General features: G+C 34.2%; 1 non-coding gene across 1 annotated transcript; it reads right to left on the reverse strand.

The window, feature by feature from the left end:
- Window positions 1–6,183: 6,183 nt before the first annotated feature.
- LOC133250167 (U6 spliceosomal RNA) lies at window positions 6,184–6,290 on the reverse strand. The gene has a single exon (XR_009737271.1). It is a non-coding gene; the product is annotated as a U6 spliceosomal RNA (small nuclear RNA).
- Window positions 6,291–22,712: the final 16,422 nt, after the last annotated feature.

Consider the following 22,712-nt stretch of genomic DNA (forward strand, 5'->3'; position numbering starts at 1 on the left):
AGAATCAGAGAACTAGGAGGAACTACAAAACATTATCTGGCCCCATCCTTGCTTAATAAATGTCATTGCTGGAGGTAGCTAAATACAGACAATTGATACAATCTTCTCTATTGGAAATCTGTTCTAGTGTATTAGGAAGAAAACATTTTCATCATTCTAAAATCCTCCATCCAAATAATTTCTGTGTCCAGTGAGTTCTAATTAATAGATTTTGTGTAGAATATAAATTTAAACACATTTTTAATTTTTATGTTAACTATATTTTCTATTTTAGAAAATTGCATATTATGATCTAATATTTAGTCAGCCTTTTAATCTGTAAATTGGATGTTAAGTTCTAGAGGGAAAAATTAACAAATTCATATAGGCTTTTGATGAAGTCTATTTGTTAGTCTAGTAAAGGCTAATTACAGCTAAGTTTAGCTGTAATTCATGCGTTATCACACAAGTAGTTTGCTGCACTGAAATTCAAAACTGTGACATTATAACATTTTGGAAAAAAAAAACAGGGCTTTCATTTACCAAAGTTTTATAACCAATGATTAATTTTTGGAATAAAAATGTAATTGAACTATGATTTATGAATTTATTGTTTCTGTGTGATGTGAAGACTGTCACTTCATTCAGTCATTAGTTGTGATGTGAACATCAATAATTTGAAGAAATGCTCGATAATCTTAGCAACTTTAAAATGGAAAATATAATGATTTTTATGAAAGAACATAATTTTGGAGGCATGTTCATTTATTGTTGAGGAGACATGAAATTACAATCTCCTTTAATTGTTACAATGTACTATGTGTAAAGAAGGCAACTTAATGAAAATACTGGGAACATACAAATTTTTCATTTTCACTTTTAAAAAAATACTAAAAATACCAGTGTCTTAACTTTAAAAATTAACTGCTCATAGGATGTTATAACATCAGTAAGTCAACTTACATTAATCATTTTTAAAGAACTCTTCAATAATATTCAGTTACTCGAGAGATTTATTTTGTTTTAGCATAAAAATCTGTAAATATATGAGAAGTGTACTTAAAAATTAGTAGAAAATTAATTTGAATATCATAGAAAATAAATGGAGTATAATGCCTTTTGGTCCTTCTTTCTAATTCACCATAAGTGTATGATTAGTATTATAAATACAGATAGGCACACAAAAGATGTCTAAGTATCATGTAACTTTATCATAAATATTAAAGAAAAAAATCTATAAGAGCGATAACTGACTATATATGCAAGTAGTAATAAATTATGACCGTAAAATTATAATCGACTTGTTCATTTGCAGAAGTGCAAAAGGAATTTTTGTTTGTTTGAGAGGCTGAAAAGGCAACTTTTATACTATGTAGATCAAAGAAGTTAGGAACTCAATGGGACCTTAAGGCCTCTATTATTCAGTGTCTGGTTTTCTAGAAAAAGATGAGAAACTTAGCCCTAGAAGTTGTACTGATAATTTGTTTAAGGACTTGAACTTAGAAAACACATTTTTTTACTTTTAAATATGCTCCAAGAAAATCATTCTTACACATATTCCTGTATACCATAATAACATATTCACACTGGGTATACTATGTTCTTTTATTTTTAGGTCAGCCTTTCAAGACTCATCACTTTCTACTCTGTCAAACTGTTTTACCCATAACACTAGTGATTGGTGACACTCCCTTCCTTCCTTCCTATCTTTCTTCCTTCTTTCCTTCCTTCCCTCCACATTAATATCTTAATTCCTTCCTCCCTTTCAAAGCTTTCCCTAAATCTGTAAAGCTGCTTTACCAGAGCAAAGTCATATTTTCTTCTAACTCAATGTGATGCAAATTCCAACCAAATTTTGCAACTAGATTATTTGATAATTTTTAAAATATAAGCACTCTATCAAACTCATCTATTATTAAAGTTAATTCAAGTCAAAACCTTGAATTTCATAACTTTTCCACTGTCCATACATTAGCCATGATGTTGAAATTTTAGTAACAAGAGTTCAGTTATATATATTGGTAGACCTCTTTTACTTTAGACCTTTTATCTGTTCTGTCTAGATGTTGATATGGAATTTTAAAGTGGAATATTAACATTAAATACCAAGAAGTTGGTATAGGGAGGTCAAATGATGACTTACACGCCAACAGAGGTTCTTTACTGAGATTGGCCCCTCACTACATTATTTCCTGTCCCCACAAGATGGCAGCCATGCTTGTTGTAGATTTAATCAGCTTACTTTTTGAAATGTCTCAATACTTAACAGTTTACCAGAGTATAATTAACCCATATTCATCAAATTACTATATTTAAGTAAACTTGATACTTTAAGTGACCTTTTTTTGGTAACTTGATTTTCTGAAGTTTTATTTCTTCTATAGCTTACAAAGATAGTAAATATCTATTATCATGCTCTTATCTCTGCTTTATTCATGCCTTCTGAAATTTTATCAGTTACTTCAGAATTAAACATCAATAGGATGATCTTTAATAATATGACAGTCAATCCTATGATAGGGATAATTAGAACACTGTGATATAGCATTCAAATTTTTGCTGTAAATGTTAAAGTTTTAAAATGAGGTTTATTTAGCTATATCTTTTTTTCTACAGAAAAAATATTTTATACGTCTTGAGTTAAGAAATTTCACTTGGCCATGGAAGATGAAAATTGTCTATGAATTATCTGATTGATCCTTCTGGTGTGGCGTATCATTTGAAACAAATGTCTAACAAATAGGTCAAATGCAAAAAGAAATGCATGATGTCAACTATAATAAATATCAATTACCTGACCCTTTAAAATCATATTTTTTATTTTCCCATGGTTAACCATTTTAATTCTGAAATTAACTGTTTCTTTTGAAACTATTTCTTGGGCACAGAAGTAGCTAAACTTCTGGCTTGTATCTTCTAGCTAAGATACAAAATATGTTTGTGCAATACGCTGCAGATAGAAAAGTGTACATTTTAGCCTAAAATATATTTTATAGCAGATATCATGGGCAAAACTTTAAATAGAGAAACAAAAGTTTGGTCAATAGTTAGTCATTTACACACACATAGTGGCTTTACAGGCTTTACTTCAAAGTAGTGTTTACATTTTAAACATTTCATTTCACTTCTTACTGGTAGAGTACGTAATCAGTATAGTCAGATATAATAAATCCATTATTCCTTGTTGGTCCTGTAAATTGATGGTGAATCCAAATATTTAATTAATTATGAATAAATAAATTGTCTTATAAGTGAAATGATAAAAAATTTTAAATATTGTGGAGTATAATTCAGGCAGCATAAGATGAGTATATTGACTCATTGCAGAATAAACATATTACTGAGGTATCAAAGTAGTCTATTAGTAAGACCATTTCACCTACTTACCAGTCCCATCGTTTACAACACAAATAGTGGTTATCTCTTGGTATAAAAATTACCAAAGATATTTTGAAAGGGTTCTTTGGGATATGACATAAAAAATTATCTCAGCAACAGAAGCCCAAACATGATTCTGCCCCAATTTAACTTGACTTATTCCCAATTTAACTTGACTTATTCACAGTATTGGAGAAGGCAACAGCACCCCACTCCAGTACTCTTGCCTGGAAAATCCCATGGATGCAAGAGCCTGGTAGGCTGCAGTCCATGGGGTCGCTAAGAGTCGGGCACGACTGAGCGACTTCCCTTTCACTTTTCACTTTCATGCATTGGAGAAGGAAATGGCAACCCACTCCACTGTTCTTGCCTAGAGAATCCCAGGGACAGGGGAGCCTGGTGGACTTCCCTTTATGGGGTTGCACAGAGTCGGACACGACTGTAGTGACTTAGCAGCAGCATTCACAGTATGGTTGATATGACTAAAGAGAATGCAAGGGGAATAAAATTAAATTTTGTGTTAAATATGATAGAATTCATCTAAAGTTTGCTAATATAAAATGAGTCATATTGTCAACACTTTGTTTCATTTTTTTTTTTTTTTACAATATACTGATTTATCACTTTGTAAGAAATTTCATCAAGATAGAACTGGAACATAAAGAATTAAACACAATATTAAGGTCATAAAAATGAAGCAATCTTACAAAAAATTCAATGCCTACAAAGTTAGAAATATCTGAACTAGCATATCTTACATTGTGTACTAGGGAATTCTTTGTTCTATTGGTGGGGAATGAGATTTACTGACCACATAAGATTAAAACTACTAAGTAGATATTTTTTAGATATCTAGAGTATACATTAACATATTAAAAACATGAGGTTTCTAGGTAAAAAATTACTAACTTTTACTTATCCCAGACTATCTCACACTTATATAACTGTTAATTTCCCCCTTTTATGCACAGAATGAACATTCCTTGTTGTACTGTTATATTATTTTTCAAAAATAATTTTTTGGTTTTTTTCTCCTCTGTTTGTGGATGGCTATATTAGCCAGATTGTAGATTTGAAGTTTGGTTTATCCCTACCTACATATCTGGGGAGTGATTCTGTTTTGTGCTATAATAGGAATTTCCAGTGTCTATTTTGAACTTCTACGATGAAGGAAAATATATCCCTCAACAACAAACATATTTTATTTTTAAAATGTTTCATAGATTTCCATTTCTGCTTAGGATGTACAAAGCCAAAGGAGAACATTGCTCTCATCCTAAAAATAAGAAAATATTGGATAATCTATAAAAATATAGATGAACTAGAGATCAAATTGCCAACATTCATTGAATCGCCAAAAAAAGCAAGAGAGTTCCAGAAAAACATCTACTTCTGCTTTATTGACTACGCCAAAGCCTTTGACTGTGTGGATCACATTAAACTGTGGAAAATTCTTAAAGAATGGGAATATCAGACCACATGACCTGCCTCCTAGGAAATCTGTATTCAGGTCAAGAAGCAAGTTAGAACTGGACATGGAACAAAAGGTTGGTTTCAAATCAGGAAAGGAGTATGTCAAGTCTCTGTATATTGTCACCCTGCTTATTGAACTTAAATGCAGAGTACAACATGCGAAATGCCGGGCTGGATGAAGCATAAGCTGGAATCAAGATTGCCGGGAGAAATTTCAACAACCTCAGATACGCAGATGACACCACTCGTATAACAGAAAGCAAAGAACTAAAGAGTCTCTTGATGAAAGTGAAAGAGGAGTGTGAAAAAATTGGCTTAAAATTCAACATTCAGAAAACTAAGATCATGGCATCTGATCCCATCACTTCATGGCAAATAGATGAGGAGATGATTGAAACAGTGACAGACTTTATTTTCTTGGGCTCCAAAATCACTGCAGATGTTGACTACAGCCATAAAATTAAAATATGCTTTCTCTCTGGAAGAAAACCTATGACCAACCTAGACAGCATATTAAAAAGCAGAGACATTACTTTGCCAACAAAGGTCTCTACAGTTAAAGCTATGATTTTTCCAGTGGTCATGTATGGATGTGAGAGTTGGACTATAAAGAAAGCTGAGTGCTGAAGAATTGATCCTTTTGAATGGTGGTGTTGGAGAAGACTCTTGAGAGTCTCTTGGACTGCAAGGAGATGACACCAGTCAATCCTAAAGGAAATCAATCCTGAATATTCATTGGAAGGACTGATGCTGAAGCTAAAACTCCAATACTTTGACCACCTGATGCGAAGAGCTGACTCATTGGAAAAGATCCTGATGCTCAGAAAGATTGAATGCGGAATTAGAAGGGGATGACAGAGGATAAGATGGTTGGATGGCATCACCGACTTGATGGACATGAGTTTGAGTAAGCTCTGGGAGTTAGTAATGGACAGGGAGCCTGGCTTGCTGCAGTCCATGGGGTAGCAAAGAGTCGGACATGAATGAGCACTGAACTGATAAAAGTATAACTTTCCTTGAACCCATCAGAGATTGAGGCAGTCAGACAGCAAAGTAAACTAAGCTCCAAAAAGTGGCGAGCTCCTCTAATGTAAGACAGGACACAAACTTTCTTCACTTTGGCAGAGCACAGAGGAAATATTTGGTGTAGCAGGTGTGAAAGTGAAGTCTCTCAGCCCTGTCTGACTCTTTGTGACCCATTGACTGTAGTCTATCAGACTCCTCCATCCATGGGATTTTCCAGGCAAGAATATTGGAGTGCATTGCCGATTTCTTCTCCAGGATGTCTTCCCGACCCAGGGATTGAACCCGGGTCAGAGGCTTTACCATCTGAGGCACCAGGCAAGTCCAAAAAAAGAAACGGAACACTTCATGAATTTGCATGTCATCCCTGCTCAGGGGCCATGCTAATCTTCTCTGTATCATTCCAATTTTAGTATATGTGCTCCAGAAGCGAGCATTGCAGGTAAGAAGAAATCATCAAAAATTTTAATGAAATCCTAAAGGATGAATTTGAAGCAGCATAAAAGTTTAGAATAACTGGGGGCATCAGACACAGGCAGTGTGCACTCACTCATAAGCTCTTTTCTACGAATCTACATAAGGGCTCATGGAAAGGAATGAGAGCAGGGCAGGAAACCAGAAATACCCCCATAACTGCTGCAGGCATAGTGAAGGCAGAACAGTCTCAAGATATGGTGCATTTGCATGGGCTCTTCTCATTAGGAAGAAAAATGCTTTATACTGCTGAGGACGGGACAGCAAACTGTCTTTTAACCAGGGACCAGGCAAAGATCCAATGTTTGTGTAGAAGCAAATCTCATCAGCTTCTGGGGAAGAGTTAAGAGCTTTGCTTTCTGACCTCAGAAATCAAGAAAAGATCACTGCTTCTGGGAAAGTGATAGAATTAAAAATGTCTGCCACTAGGGTTTGGACTACAAAGACTTTATGAGTCACAATCCTGTGCTGTATAAAGCAGAGATGTGCTATTGCTGGGAGCAAGGAGGAGCAAAATTATCTCATCTGTTTAATAACCTCTACAAATACAAGTGTAAATATGACTGTCACTGAGATGAGAGAAACAAGAATAATTCCACAACCCCCTTCCTGATCCTCAGGGGCACAGATACTGTCTACAACTGAGCTTTCATCAGATAAACCAAAAATCCACTCCCTGCCCCTACCATGAGTCCAGAACTGAGTAATAGCAATAGATGATTAAAGAGAAAAGACCCATTGTTTTGCAGTCATTAAACACATTCTGAAAGCTGAGGTTAAAGCAGAAAAACTGATAAAAAAGTTCTAGCACCGTGGGTCTCACACCAAGCACATGATTTAGGCAATCCCTCACTGAAGAACTTGAAGGGCAACAATGTTAGCAACAAAACCCAAACCCAACTGAATCATTTACTACCATTGTAACAGAAAAAGAATTGTGTTCATCTCCAGCTATAAATACTCTTGATCTCAGACTCTACTGTTCTTCAGTTGACATTGTTCAGTATACATTCTAAAATTATACGGCAAAGTACTGTAATAAGAAAGCCATTTTCCAGAGATAAATCACTCAACAGCAGCAGATTGAGCAGTTATCAAAATGTTTAAATTATCAGTCAAGGGCTTTATAAAAACTATGCTTTAATTAAAGGATGTGGTGGTAAAAGTGAAGAACATCCATGAACAGATGAAAAACTTCAACAGAAAGATTAGAAACTATTAAAATGAGCCAAATAAATGCCCCCCAAAGATGAAGATTACTGTGATGCTCTTGACACATCTGAGGAAGAAATTTTAAACTAAAAGTAGGTTGATATAAATCTGAAATGAAACATAAGAAGAAAAATGAATTTTTAAAAGTAGAGCAAAACATCCTGAGTTGTGGGACACTATCAAATGGTCTAATGTGTGTACTTTGATTTATAGAGGGAAATAAAGAGAAAGGAGAAGAAAAAATACCAGAAAAGATCATGAATCAGTTTCCAAATATAGTGAAAGACAATAAACCAATGATCCAGGAATCTTAGAGAACTCCAACCAATGTATTAAAGATGTACAAAACATAGAGAAACATATCATAATTAAATTGCTATGAAAAAAGTTAAGAGCCAATGTTGGAGGCAAGCAGGAAAAAGAAAAGAAATATTGCATACAGAGGAACAAAAGTAAGAATCATAAAATACTTCCCATCAAAAACTATGTAAGCCAGAAGACAATGGAGTGACATCAGTAATGTATTAAAAGAAAAAAAGTAATTCTTCAATTAGAACACTAAACACAGCAAAATATCTTTCAAAAATGAATATGAAATAAAGATGCTTCAGGAAACAAAACTAGTAATTAATTTTCATAAGACCTCCACTATAAGAAATTTCAGAGATAGATCATAAGGATGAAGATAATACAGAATGAAATTTGGATTTATAGAAAGAAAAAAAGAACAAGAATAGTAAATAGAATAAGTATAAAAGATGCATTTTTTCCTCTTTTGTAGTCCCTGTAAAGACAATTGAGTTTTTAAAGTAAAAAATGATAGCAGGGTATGAAAAGAGTTATAAGCATTGTAGAAACAAAAGGTAAAACAAAAATAGCACAAAAGATAGGAAGGAGGAAATTAAAGCATGGTATGTGATATTTTTTCAAGATATACTGTGATAAATATAATACTGTAAATCAAAAAGCAATAAATAAAAATTTTTAAATAGATATAGCTAACAATTTGCGGCTTCCCTTGTAGCTCAGTTGGTAAAGAATCTCCCTGCAATGCAGGAGACACAGATTTGAGTCTTGGGTTGGGAAGATCCGCTGGAGAAGGAAGGCAACCCACTCCAGTATTCTTGCCTGGAGAATCCCATGGACAGAGGAAACTGGAGGGCTACAGTCCATGGGTTCACAAGAGTCAAACACAACTTAGGGACTAAACCACCACCACCATAGGTAACAAGCCAGAAATAGAGATAATGGTTAAATTACAGATAATATAAAGTTTGAAATTGTCAGATTGTATTAAAAAAAAAAAAAAAAAGACCAAACTATATGCTTTTTTTTTTTTAACATTTGTTTATTTATTTGGTTGTATCAGATCTTAGTTGCAGCACAAGGGATCTTCTCATATCATGTAGGCTTTCTAGTTGCAGCACACAGGCTTAGTTGGCCCATGGCATGCAGGATCTTAGTTCCCCAACCAAGGATGGAACCCAAGTCCCCTGCTTTGCAAGGTGGATTCTTGACCATCAGGCAAGTCCCAACTGTATGCTTTCTAGGGTTTTCCTGGTGGTTCAGTGGCAAAGAATCTGCCTGCCAAGGCCAGAGACATGGGCTTGATCCCCGATTTGGGAAGATCCCACCTACCATGGAGGAAACTAAGCCCATGTGCCACAATTATTGAGCCTGTGCTCTAGAGCCTGGCAGTGATATTTACGGAGCTCACGGGCCACAACTGCTGAAGCCCACGTGCCCTAGCACCTGTGCTCTACGTTAAGCGAAGCCTCCACAACAAGAAGCCTGCACACTGAAAGCAGAGAGTAACACCATTCACCAAAACTAGAGAAAAGCCTGAACAGCAGTGAAGATGCAACACAGTCAAAAATTTTAAAGACATATGCTTTGTATGAGAAACTCACTTTTAATGTATCACTATAACTAAGTTAGAATAAAATAATTGAAAAAACTATATCATATAAACTAATGAAAAAACTGAATTGGTTCTATTAATATCAGAAAATGTAGACTTCAAGGACTATAAACCAATGATAAATAATATTACATGATGAAACCAGGATTAAATATTTAAGAAGGCACAACAAAGCCAAATTTATATGAATCTGACAACAGTACTTCAAAATATATTAAATGAAAATTGATAGAACTACAAAGAGAAGCACAGGAGCCCACAGTTATAGTTCTAAAATTCAGTGCAGCTGTATCCATACCAATAGAAGCAGTAGATAGAAGTTAGTCATACAGAAGACTTGAACAACACTATTCACCAAATTAACTGGCATTTATATAAATTTCACTCAATAACTGCCAAATATATGTTATTTTCAAGTGCCCAGAGAAGATTTACTAATAAAGAACCTTTTCTGAGCCATAAACAAAATGGCAACAGATTTAAAGCATTAAAATCATGCAGATTATGGTAGAAATCAATGGAAGAGTGACATTTGGAAAAGGAAACATATTTGAAATTTAAACTTATTTAAGTATATCTGAAAGTTTAACAAAATACTTCTAAATAGCCCACAAATCAAAGTGGAATACACAGAGAACTTGTAAAACATTTGAATTGAATAAAAATGAAGACACAAAATATCAAAGCTTGTGGGAAAAACTAAAGCAATGCTTGGGGGGGGGGAGGAGCAGAGTATTAAAAAGTGACTTTAAAAATAATATACAATGCATAAAAACTCATGCCTTATTCTTCACTGTAATATATCAAAAGCTTGAGCATAAATAAAATGTCAAGTTCATCCAGTGAACAACTGGCACATTCCAACAAGATCAACAAACATTGATTCTAATATAAGTTTCAATGATCATTTTCTTTCCCTAATCTTGATTGATAGCATCCATATTTACTTAGTCTGATCAACCTTTTTACGTTTAATTGACTAGAAAAGGCACTTCAACAAGGCTATTGAATTTTTTTGAAAACATTTGACTTTTCTAGAAACAATCACTATCCTCCCCAATTTTCCAAGCATAAAGCCACAACAAAACAAATGAACATCTGTTAAAACAACTTAAGAAAAATTTTCATTAAAGAGGTTTTAAAATTCTCAGAACTTTACCGAGTGTATTAATATGTTCTCAAAGAATAAATATTTCACATTTCTTTTTCTACTTTAATTGAGTACTAGTCCCAAAAGTATCAGGAAAAAAAAGGAAGTTAATGTTAGCCAAATTCCAATGTTATTGCAATTCAAGTCATTAAATTCTCCACACACCTTTTGAAACAACTTTGCCAAGGTTTTCAGGCCTGTCGAAGTAACTATTGAGTTAAAGGAACACAGTCTGCCCTACTCACAAATATCACATAGAGAATTTAGGCAACTTGGAAATGTCTTATTACATGCTTATTATCACCAAATGAATATATGTTTTCAATTATGATCATATATTCATTTCTCCATAGTTATACAGGCTTAAGTTTTTTCATACCTCAATTAAAAAACCCCTTGTCATCAAACATCTAATGTATAAAAATATTATAACCTTCCTGAAAGATCATACTTTTATGCATTAAGCATAATTTGTTCTTCTTAGAATTTGGATCTATATTTTTATCATGACCAAACAGTATCAGTTATGACATTTTCTTTTTGCACAGTATTTGTTTCATATATTAAGAAAAAATCATTAGTTCTTATGGTATGATGAGAAAGACAACTAACATTATAAATTATGTGTATTTGTTTTAAAATTAATTTAATAAGAATGATATTGTTTCTTCAGTAACCATGGAAAAAGAGAATTCTTTCTAAGCAAACAACCTCAAGTCCCAGACAAAACGTCCTATAGCCTTACAAAATAGGATATTCTAGCTGCCTATACTGATTTAGTGAAACACGCTAAGCATATTTTTAAATAGAGGTTAAAAATAACAAATATTATTCAGATTGAAAAATGATCTCTTAAATGATATTCTATTTAAGACCTTTTTATCTACTTTGCTTATAAAAATTTTTCTTTAGTAAAATTAGAATGTTTCTAATTTTGACTGAGATGATTTACATTAAGGTATTTACTCAATAAGGAAGAAATATTTCTTAAATGTTTGGAGATATGACTATTTAGATTATAACACTAATCTTTCTTCTGATCTTTCAGGCCATTAAATAATAGCACCCAAATACTATAAGAAGATCTCGGTCAGTTCTTATCCTATTTTTGACCAGTTACTATAGATCAAAAAAGTGGCATCCACAGTTGCAATGGATAATGAAGGTAAATGTTAGCATGTAAAGAACAGATCCCCTTTTAGAGGAGATATATTTTTTTCTATCTCCGCCTATTGATATGCAGATGACACCACCCTTATGGCAGAAAGTGAAGAGGAACTCAAAAGCCTCTTGATGAAAGTGAAAGTGGAAATGTGAAAAAGTTGGCTTAAAGTTCAAAATTCAGAAAACGAAGATCATGGCATCCGGTCCCATCACTTCATGGGAAATAGATGGGGAAACAATGGAAACAGTGTCAGACTTTATTTTTCTGGGCTCCAAAATCACTGAAGATGGTGACTGCAGCCATGAAATTAAAAGACACTTACTCCTTGGAAGGAAAGTTATGACCAACCTAGATTGCATATTCAAAAGCAGAGACATTACTTTGCCAACAAAGGTTCGCCTAGTGAAGGCTATGGTTTTTCCTGTGGTCATGTATGGATGTGAGAGTTGGACTGTGAAGAAGGCTGAGCACCGAGGAATTGATGCTTTAGAACTGTGGTGTTGGAGAAGACTCTTGAGAGTCCCTTGGACTGCAAGGAGATCCAACCAGTCCATTCTGAAGGAGATCAGCCCTGGGATTTCTTTGGAAGGAATGATGCTAAAGCTGAAACTCCAGTCCTTTGGCCACCTCATGCGAAGAATTGACTCATTGGAAAAGACTCTGATGCTGGGAGGGATTGGGGGCAAGAGGAGAAGGGGACGACAGAGGATGAGATGGCTGGATGGCATCACTGACTCGATGGACGTGAGTCTGAGTGAACTCCAGGAGTTGGTAATGGACAGGGAGGCCTGGCGTGCTGCGATTCATAGGGTCGCAAAGAGTCGGACACAACTGAGCGACTGATCTGATCTGATTGAAAAAAAAGGCTGCTGTTTAGGTGTTTCACAGAATAAAAAGGTAAAATCAGAAATATTATTTAATACATTTAATATAAGAATGTTTATAAAATCTCAGTTGATTCATAAAAATCATATTCAAAGGTAAAAGATAAAAGTTATTAATAGAATGATTAGTAGTTAGGTCGTTTATAGTGTGATTATCAAAAAGTAAAATAATGTACATCTCATGGCATAAAAATACTATTACCTACCTGGCAAACAAAATATCTTTAAAACCTAAGTTAAGTAGTATGCTACAAATCTTTCTTTGAAAAGTTTTTTTAGGGAAACAAATTGATCTGAATTTTGGAAATTTTGGAAATACCGATGATATTTAACTATTTTCTTTATCTCTTTATTATTCTGAAGATGAAATATTTGTTGAAAAATAGAGGCCAAGATATCAAATTTATGATTAAAATAAACTGAGACCTATGCTTTGGCTAGATGGGAGAGAAAGGTTTCCTACCATTATATATGTGGAATCAGATCAGATCAGATCAGATAAGTCGCTCAGTTGTGTCGGACTCTTTGCGACCCCATGAATCGCAGCACACCAGGCCTCCTGGTCCATCACCAACTCCCGGGGTTCACTGAGACTCATGTCCATCGAGTCAGTGATGCCATCCAGCCATTGCATCCTCTGTCGTCCCCTTCTCCTCTTGCCCCCAGTCCCTCCCAGCATCAGAGTCTTTTCCAGTGAGTCAATTCTTCGCATGAGGTGGCCAAAGGACTGGAGTTTCAGTTTTAGTATCATTCCTTCCAAAGAAATCCCAGGGCTGATCTCCTTCAGAATGGACTGGTTGGATCTCCTTGCAGTCCAAGGGACTCTCAAGAGTCTTCTCCAATACCACAGTTCTAAAGCATCAATTCCTCGGTGCTCAGCCTTCTTCACAGTCCAACTCTCACATCCATTCATGACCACAGGAAAACCATAGCCTTGACTAGACTAAACTTTGTTGGTAAAGTAATGTCTCTGCTTTTGAATATGCTATCTAGGTTGGTCATAACTTTGCTTCCAAGGAGTAAGCGTCTTTTAATTTCATGGCTGCAGTCACCATTTTCAGTGATTTTGGAGCCCAGAAAAATAAAGTCTGACACTCTTTCCACTGTTTCCCCATCTATTTCCCATGAAGTGATGGGACCAGATGCCATGATCTTCGTTTTCTGAATATTGAGCTTTAAGCCAACTTGTTCACTCTCCTCTTTCACTTTCATCAAGAGGCTTTTTGTTCCTCTTCACTTTCTGCCATAAGGGTGGTGTCATCTGCATATCTGAGGTTATTGATATTTCTCCTGGCAATCTTGATTCCAGCTTGTGTTTCTTCCAGTCCAGCATTTCTCATGATGTACTCTGCATATAAGTTAAATAAGCAGGGTGATAATATACAGCCTTGATGTACTCCTTTTCCTATTTGGAACCAGTCTGTTGTTCCATGTCCAGTTCTAACTGTTGCTTCCTGACCTGCATACAAATTTCTCAAGAGGCAGATCAGGTGGTCTGGTATTCCCATCTCTTGAAGAATTTTCCACAGTTGATTGTGATCCACACAGTCAAAGGCTTTGGCATAGTCAATAAAGCATAAATAGATGTTTTTCTGGAAATCTCTTGCTTTTTCTATGATCCAGCGGATGTTGGCAATTTGATCTCTGGTTCCTCTGCCTTTTCTAAAACCAGCTTGAACATCAGGAAGTTCACGGTCACGTATTGCTGAAGCCTGGCTTGGAGAATTTTGAGCATCACTTTACTAGCGTGTGAGATGAGTGCAATTGTGCGGTAGTTTGAGCATTCTTTGGCATTGCCTTTCTTTGGGATTGGAATGAAAACTGACCTTTTCCAGTCCTGTGGCCACTGGTGAGTTTTCCAAATTTGCTGGCATAATGAGGGCAGCACTTTCACAGCATCATCTTTCAGGATTTGGAATAGCTCCACTGGAATTCCATCACCTCCACTAGCTTTGTTCCTAGTGATGCTTTCTAAGGCCCACTTGACTTCACATTCCATGATGTCTCGCTCTAGGTCAGTGATCACACCATCATGATTATCTGGGTCGTGAAGATCTTTTTTGTACAGTTCTTCTGTGTATTCTTGCCATCTCATCTTAATATCTGCTGCTTCTGTTAGGTCCATACCATTTCTGTCCTTTATCGAGTCCATCTTTGCATCAAATGTTCCTTTGGTATCTCTGATTTTCTTGAAGAGATCTCTAGTCTTCCCCATTCTTTTGTTTTCCTCTATTTCTTTGCATTGTTTGCTGAAGAAGGCTTTCTTATCTCTTCTTGCTATTCTTTGGAACTCTGCTTTCTGATGCTTATATCTTTCCTTTTCTCCTTTGCTTTTCACTTCTCTTCTTTTCATAGCTATTTGTAAGGCCTCCCCAGACAGCCATTTGTGGAATAATTATTGGCAAAAAGACTGAGGTTAGTATTTCCTACCTGTTAAGTTACAGGGTAAAGAAAGTCTTTGGAAAAGAGGATTCTGTCTTCTTTGTGAGGACGCTGTCATCTTTGCAAAGAAACCTCAGATGCAACCTGGGTATTTATCTTCTTTTTCTGTATAAAAAGATCATTAGGATCCCACATAGTATGTAAGATAGCATTATTATTTTTGTAATCTATAAAATTCAGTGCCTAATTTTCTTATTTGGAATGTTTGGGAATAAAATGTTATATGTCAAAAATAGGAAGTTCTATTATGTCTCTTCTATGTCACTTGTTTGAGGGAGGATAGAACAAATCCTAAGGTGTGATGCTCACAAACTCTCTCTCTCAGACACACACACACACACACACGATTGCTTACTTTATCACTGACTTTCTTTTTTCTCCCTTTTCCTGTTTTACCTGAGTGTCTTTATTTTAATAAGACTTTAGAATTTTTACATGCACTCTTTTGAAAAGAAAGTGATGATGTTATTTAAATATTTTGGACACACTTAGAAACTAATCAAAATGTGCAATTTAAAATAAAATTTGAAGTTGAATTTTCATAAAACATAATAGTGAGATCACAATAATTACTTTTTACAGCATAGAAATATTTTTCCTATACTAAAATTATTCAAGACAAGGATTAGAGTTACTTTATTCACATCATTAAAGCTCTATATTAATTAAGAATGAATATATACCATAAAAAGAAAAATACTAACCAAGTCCTTTCAGATAAGGAAAGAGGTGCTAAAATATTAACTGTGTAGCTTCTCTTTTTGCTTACAGTTTTGGGCATTAAAAATATTAATTGAATCTATTCAGTTTCCCAAGTACCAGCTTCTATTTGTCATTGGGCACTAATATCCTGAAACTTGAATCAAAGTAATATAGATTACTTACTACTGAGGCTGTTATCAGCACAAGAGTAATGCAGTAAAATACAAAAACAAATTTCTATTAGTATTAACTCACTAGTTGTCAGCATATATTTCATTTCTACATATGCAAATAAGTTGAATACCAATACAGTTCCCAAAAGTAGAAACTATTTGTATTCCTACCCAGTATTTCTTATGTCAGAGAAATATATAATGGTCAAACATTGAACTTCATTATTTAAATCACATATGGTTAGAGGAGCATAGTATAAGAGGCATCATAAGTTACTTTGAACTTTTTAAGTGATAAGTTAAATAAAAGTAAGTTTATTTGCTCCATTCTTTTTTGATTGAAGTATAGTTGCTGTACAATAATATATGTTATGGGTGTATAATATAGCAATTTACAATTTTTAAAGTTTAGTTTTGCTTCTTTTGTTGTAGATTAATAGACCATGTGTGAGTTTATTTCTGAGCTCTGTGTCCTGTTCTGTTGACCTATGTGTCTATTGTGGGGTCAGTACCATATAGTTTTGATTACTGTAGCTTTTTAGAATAGTCTGAAATCAGGGAGCCTGATTCCTCCAGCTCTGTTATTTTTTCTCAGAATTGTTTTAGCTATTCAAGGGCTTTATGTTTCCTTAAAATTTTTTAAATTATTTATTGATATCTTGATAGGGATTGCATTAAATCTGTAAATTGCCTGGGCTGTATGATCATTTTAAAAATATTGACTCTTCCAATCCAAATCCAAGAATATGGAATATCTTTCTATCTTTTTGTATTGTCTTCAATTTCTTTCATCTGTGTGGTGAGGGTGGGCACCCTTGATTTTACCTGATCTTAGAGGAAATATTTTCAAGTTTTCACTATTGAGTATGATATTATATATACCTCAGGATAATATTTGTCTTATATGGCCTTTATGTTGCTGATGTATATTCCCTCTATGCCCACTGTCTGAAAAAAATTATTCATAAATGGATGTTAAACTTTATAAAAAGCTTTTTCTACATCTATTGAGATGATCATATGGTTTTTATTCTTCTGTCTGTTGTGGTATACCGCATTGTTTGACTTGTGGGTATTGAAAAATCCCTGCATCCCTGGCATAAATCCCACTTGACCATGTTATATGATCCTTTTACTGTATTGTTGGAGTCAGTTTGTTAGGATTTTGTAGAGGATTTTTGTGTCTATGTTTATCAGTGATATTGATCTGTAATTTTCTGTTTTTGCAATGTTTTTGTCTAGTTTTAGTGTCAGAGTGTTGCTGGCCTTGTAGAATGAATTCAAAAGTTTCCCTTCCAATGCAATTTAATGAAATAATTTCAGAAGGATAGATATTAACTCGTCTTTAAATGTTTGGTAGAATTCACTTATGAAGCTATCTGGTCCTGGAGTTTTGTTTGTTGAGTTTTTAAAATTACTGATTCAATTTCATTACTGGCAATTTGTCTGTCCCTATTTTCTATTTCTTTCTGGTTCAGTCTTTGGAGATTGTACCTTTCTAAGAACTTGTCCATTTCCTCTAGATCTTCCATTTTATTGGTGTATGATCACTCTTAATAGTCTCTTATTGTCCTTTGTATTTCTGTGGTGTCAGTAGTAACTTCTTTTTTTTTTTTTTCTGATTTTATTGATTTTAACCCTCTCCCTTTTTTCTTGATGGGTCTAGATAAAGCTTTATTAATTTTATCTTTTCAAAGAACTAGCTTTTAGTTTTCTTGATTTGTTTTTATTTTAGCCTCTAGTTTATTTATTTATGCTCTAATCTTTATGCTTTCTTTCCTTCTAACTTTGGGTTTTGTGTGTTCTTCTGTCTCTAAACTTTAAATTTAAAGTTATGTTGTTTATTTGAGATTTTTCTTGTATCTTCAGTTAAGTTTGCATTGCTGGAAATTCTCTTCTTAGAAATATTTTTGCTGAATCCCATGGGTTTTGGATTGTCTTGTTTCCATTTTCATTTGCCTCTAGGTATTTTTTTTTTTTTAATTTCCTCTTTGATTTATTCAGTGATCCATTGGTTGTCTAGTAGCATATTGTTTAGCCTCCAAGTGTTTGTATTTTCTATCTACAATTTTTTTCTTGGAGTTAACTTATCACCTCATAGCACTGTGGTCAGAAAAGATGCTTGATATGACTTGATTTTTAAAAATAGAATGAGGCTTGTTTTGTGGCTTAACATACAATCTCTCCTGGAGAATTGTCCATATGCACTTGAAAAGAATGTGTATTCTGCTGCCTTTGGAATGCTCACACTCTCTCTCTCTCTCCCCCTGCCCTCTCCACACTCTCCCCCATATATATGTATAAATAGTCTAATGTACATTTAAGGCTAATGTTTCATTATTTATGTCAAAGACTATACATTGATGTAAGTAGAGTGTTAAAGCCCCCTACTATTATTATGTTACTGTTAATTTCTCCTTTTATGTCCATTAATATTTGCCTTATATACTGAGATACTACTATATTCAATATGTATATATCTGCAATTGTAATATTCTTCTTGGATTGATCCCTTGGTCATCATATAGTGTCCTTCTTTGTTTCTTATAACAGTCTATATTTTTAAATCTATTTTGTTTAATATAAGTTTTGCTACTCCATCTTTCCTTTCATTTCCATTTGCATAGAATGCTTTATTTCATCTCTTTACTTTAGGCTGTATGTGTCTCTAGATCTGTAGTGAATTTCTTTTAGGCAGCGTACGTACTAGTCTTGTTTTTGTTTCCATTCAGCCACTCTGTATCTTGTAGCTGGAGCATTTAGTCATTTACATTTAAGGTAATTATCAATATATATGGGGTGTTTGTTTTTTTTTTTTTGCCATTTTGTTGTTTTGGATTTGTCTTTTAAGTCTTTTTCCTCATTTGTTCTCTTTTCTTATGAGTTCTTATGATGACTATCTTTAGTGTTATGTTAGATACCACTTCCTTTTTTGTGTGTATAGCTATTATATAGTTTTGGTTTGTGATTACTGTGAAGTTTTTTATATATCACTATGTTTATACATGACTGTTTTAAGTTGGTGATCTCTTAATTTCATATGCATTTTTAAAATCTTGCATATTTACTTTCCTCCTCTCATAATTACTGTTTTTAAATTATATTTTGCATCTAAATTTTGTGTATATCACTTACCTGCTTATTGTGGATACCGATCATTTTACTATTGCCTTTAACTTTTGTTTCTTCTTATTGGTAAGAAAAATGTGTCTTTATACATTTGGGTTTTTATCCTTTTTCAATAGTCAGATTTAACCCTAGAGGGAACCAAATTTGGCAGGCATTTGACTTTTCAAGGCCACACCCTGAAGCTCTTTACAAGCTGGTTACTACTCCTGATAATCACTAATCTCAGGGTTGTTTTGTTGGATAAAGTAAATATCTTCTATTAAAATGAAATCTGAATCCCCAGATAATTAATATAAACCTGAATTAGGTTTTTATTTTTGAGATGACCAGCAGAAAGCAACTCTGTTCAAAATTAAGAACCATAGACTTATTGTTGCTGTTGTTGTTGTTAAGAGAATGACTTTTTTAAAAATCTAGAGCCAGGAATCAGACATAAAGGATGAGAGAGAAGTTAATTTTCAGCATGCAGGATGCAGGTATTTTAGAAGGTATACAAAGTTATTGAAAGTAAAATTCTCTTAATTCTCCACTTTCCTGAGGCTAAATCTCCTGAAAAGTTAGGGTGAAGGTTTACACTAACCTTTTATATCAAATCAGTGTAAAGTCCCTATATAATCCAGTCAGTTTGTTTACTTAGTGTGCCACATTTATGAATTTGAATTCAGGCGTAGGTATATATCAACAGTCAAGTTTTATAGGAGGAAATCATCATAGTACTCCTACTTGGAACTACCCAAAACTTTGGACTTCTTTGGATGCACAAAAATCATGTTCATCTGAAGAGTGAGTAGAGAGTAATGAGCTTAATAACATTGGTCCAAGAAAAGCAGAAATTACATTTGTGGCATCATGAAGGTTGATATCACAATGTTAACTAGCATGAGCTAGGCTCCTGGATGATAAAAATGACCCTGTTGCCACAGCTGACAGGCAACCAATTGGCTTATTTTTCAGTCTGTGAAAAAATTTGCTTCATATATATGATCAGTTTTATAAGCTGTTTTCCAAAGAAGGGCAAGTCTAATACCACTTATTCTGTCATAGCCAAAAATAAACAGAGGCCTTCACCTTAATTTTTTAACTGTATCTCTCCAAAACCCCTACACTTTAGGAATTTAACTTTTGTTTAGTGATTGAGGAGTTTTAGCTAAGTATATTGAAAATGCAAGCACAATTCTTTTCCCTTCCTGCATCCACACCTTTTAAATGTGCCTTTGCAAATCTTCTCATCAAGAGGTATAATCTATACTAGCTTTGTGATGTGATTTAACTGTAGAATGCTGGAAAAGTGATGTCATTCCAGGTGTGAAACTCAACTCAAGAGGCCTTGTGCTAATCTGTTCTCTTTTGAAAATCTGTCATCTTGTTAACAAGCTTGAGCTAGGCTTTTTGGACAAGGGAAGGGACTCTGCCATCACAACCAACAGTCAGCTACTACACATATGAATAAAGCCACCCTGAACCTGGCAACTCTCATTCCACTTGCCAGCTGACCTATGAGACATGAACAAACACAGATAAAATCAGCTGGGACTGAACCAGATCACAAGAACTGCACACTTGATCCATAAGCTTGTGAACAACAGTAAGTATTGCTTTGAGTCACTATGTATTCAGATGGTAAACAGAAGTTTGTTTCTTACAGTTCTGGAGGCTGGAGGTCTGAAACCAGTGTGTTGCTCAGGTCATGTCCCCTATGAAACCTATAAGACAATCTTCCTATCCCTTTTGATTTTTTTCTGGTGTTTTGCCAGCAATCTTTGACATTCCTTGGCTTGCAGTTGTTTAACTCTAACTTCTGCTTTCATCTTCACAATGCATTCTTCCTGCGTGTATCACATGGCTATACTCTAATAAAGATCTCAGTTATATTGGATTAGGAGTGCATTCTAATATTCTCTGACCTTATCTTAACTAACTGTACCTTCGGCGACCCTATTTCCAAATAAAATTATATTCTGAAGTATTGGGTGTTAAGAAATCAAACTATATACATATTTTTCAGCACATAAAAGTCCTATGGCTATTATCACATTGGACACATTACCTCTAAGATTCAGGACAAACCAAGGGTATATAGTCTCCCTTGAAAAATTCACCAGTCTAGTGGAAATCCTATACCACTGGTTATACCAGTGTTATTTTTAAATAAAAGAACATCCCTGCTGATCCAGTGTCTAAGACTCTGTGCTGCCAATGCAGGGAGCCCAGGCTCAATCCCTGGTCAGGGAACTAGATCCCACATGCCACAACTAAAGATCCTTAATGTTGCAACAAAGGTCAAAGATCCCAAGTGCCATAACTGAGACCTGGCACAGCCAAATAAATAATTATATTTTTTAAAGAAAAATCAGAAAAGAAGAGAAAATGAACCTCTTCACAGATAACATATGTACAAAAGCCTAAGGAAACAACAACAATGACAAATTACTATACCTATTAAAAGAGATTAGTGAGGTGTCAGAATTATTTATGGTCAACTAAAAAAAATCAATTATATTCCTACATAACAGAAAAAAAATTGAAAAATGAGCAAGACAATTTCTTATGACAATATAAAATGTGAAATATTTAAGAATAAACCTAATATGCAAATCTATCCAAAAATCTATAAACTATGACTGAGAAAAATTTAAGATCTAAATGAAAAAGATATATCATATTCATAGTTTGGAAGATTAGATATTAAATCTCCCACAAATCAATCTAAAATTTACCACCATTACAATCATGAATACAGAAGCTTTTTTTTATAGGCATAGATAAATTTCTTCTAAAATTTTTAATGAAATATTGAAAGCCTAAAATAGCCAAAACAGTCTTGGAAAAGAGGAAAAATTTTTGAGGACTCAAACTGACTGACTTCCAAAATTAACATGTAATTACAACTACAACAATCTAGGTAGTGTAGTGTTGGTGTAACGATAGACAAATAGATCAATGGAGAACAAGAGCAAGTCCAGAAATAAACTGTCCCTTAGCCCATTGAATTTTGCAGCAGAGTAAATCAATGGAGGATAATCTTTCCAAAAAATGATATTTGTGTTATTAATATGTTAAAAAATAAGAAACCAAACACCATCTCACCCTACCTGATACTGTACACAAAAAATTAATTTGTGAGGGATAAATACTCTAAACACAAAAGCTAAATTTAAAGATGTTATAGGGTAAATCATTGAAGTGTATTTTTTCAGCTGAGGGTCAGGTTATTATTGCTTACCAATAGATCAAAACAAAATTCAGTTAAATTTTTTTAAATAAATAGACAAAATCATTTTTCACAGAACTAGAACAAAAAATTTCACAACTCATATGGAAACACAAAAGACCCCAAATAGCCAAAGCAGCCTTGAGGAAGCAAGGAGCTGGAGGAATCAAGCTTCCTAACTTGAGGTTATAGTACAAAGCTACAGTCATCAAGACAGTATGGTACTGGCACAAAAATAGAAATATAGACCAATGGAACAAGATAGAAAATCCAGAAGTAAACCCATGCACCTATGGGTACCTTATTTTTGACAAAGGAGGCAAGAATATACAATGGGGCAAAGACAGCCTCTTCAATAAATGGTGCTGGGAAAACTGGACAGATGCATGGAAAAGC

The sequence above is a fragment of the Bos javanicus genome, chromosome 6 (assembly GCF_032452875.1).
Source record: "Bos javanicus breed banteng chromosome 6, ARS-OSU_banteng_1.0, whole genome shotgun sequence".
Lineage (NCBI taxonomy): Eukaryota > Metazoa > Chordata > Mammalia > Artiodactyla > Bovidae > Bos > Bos javanicus.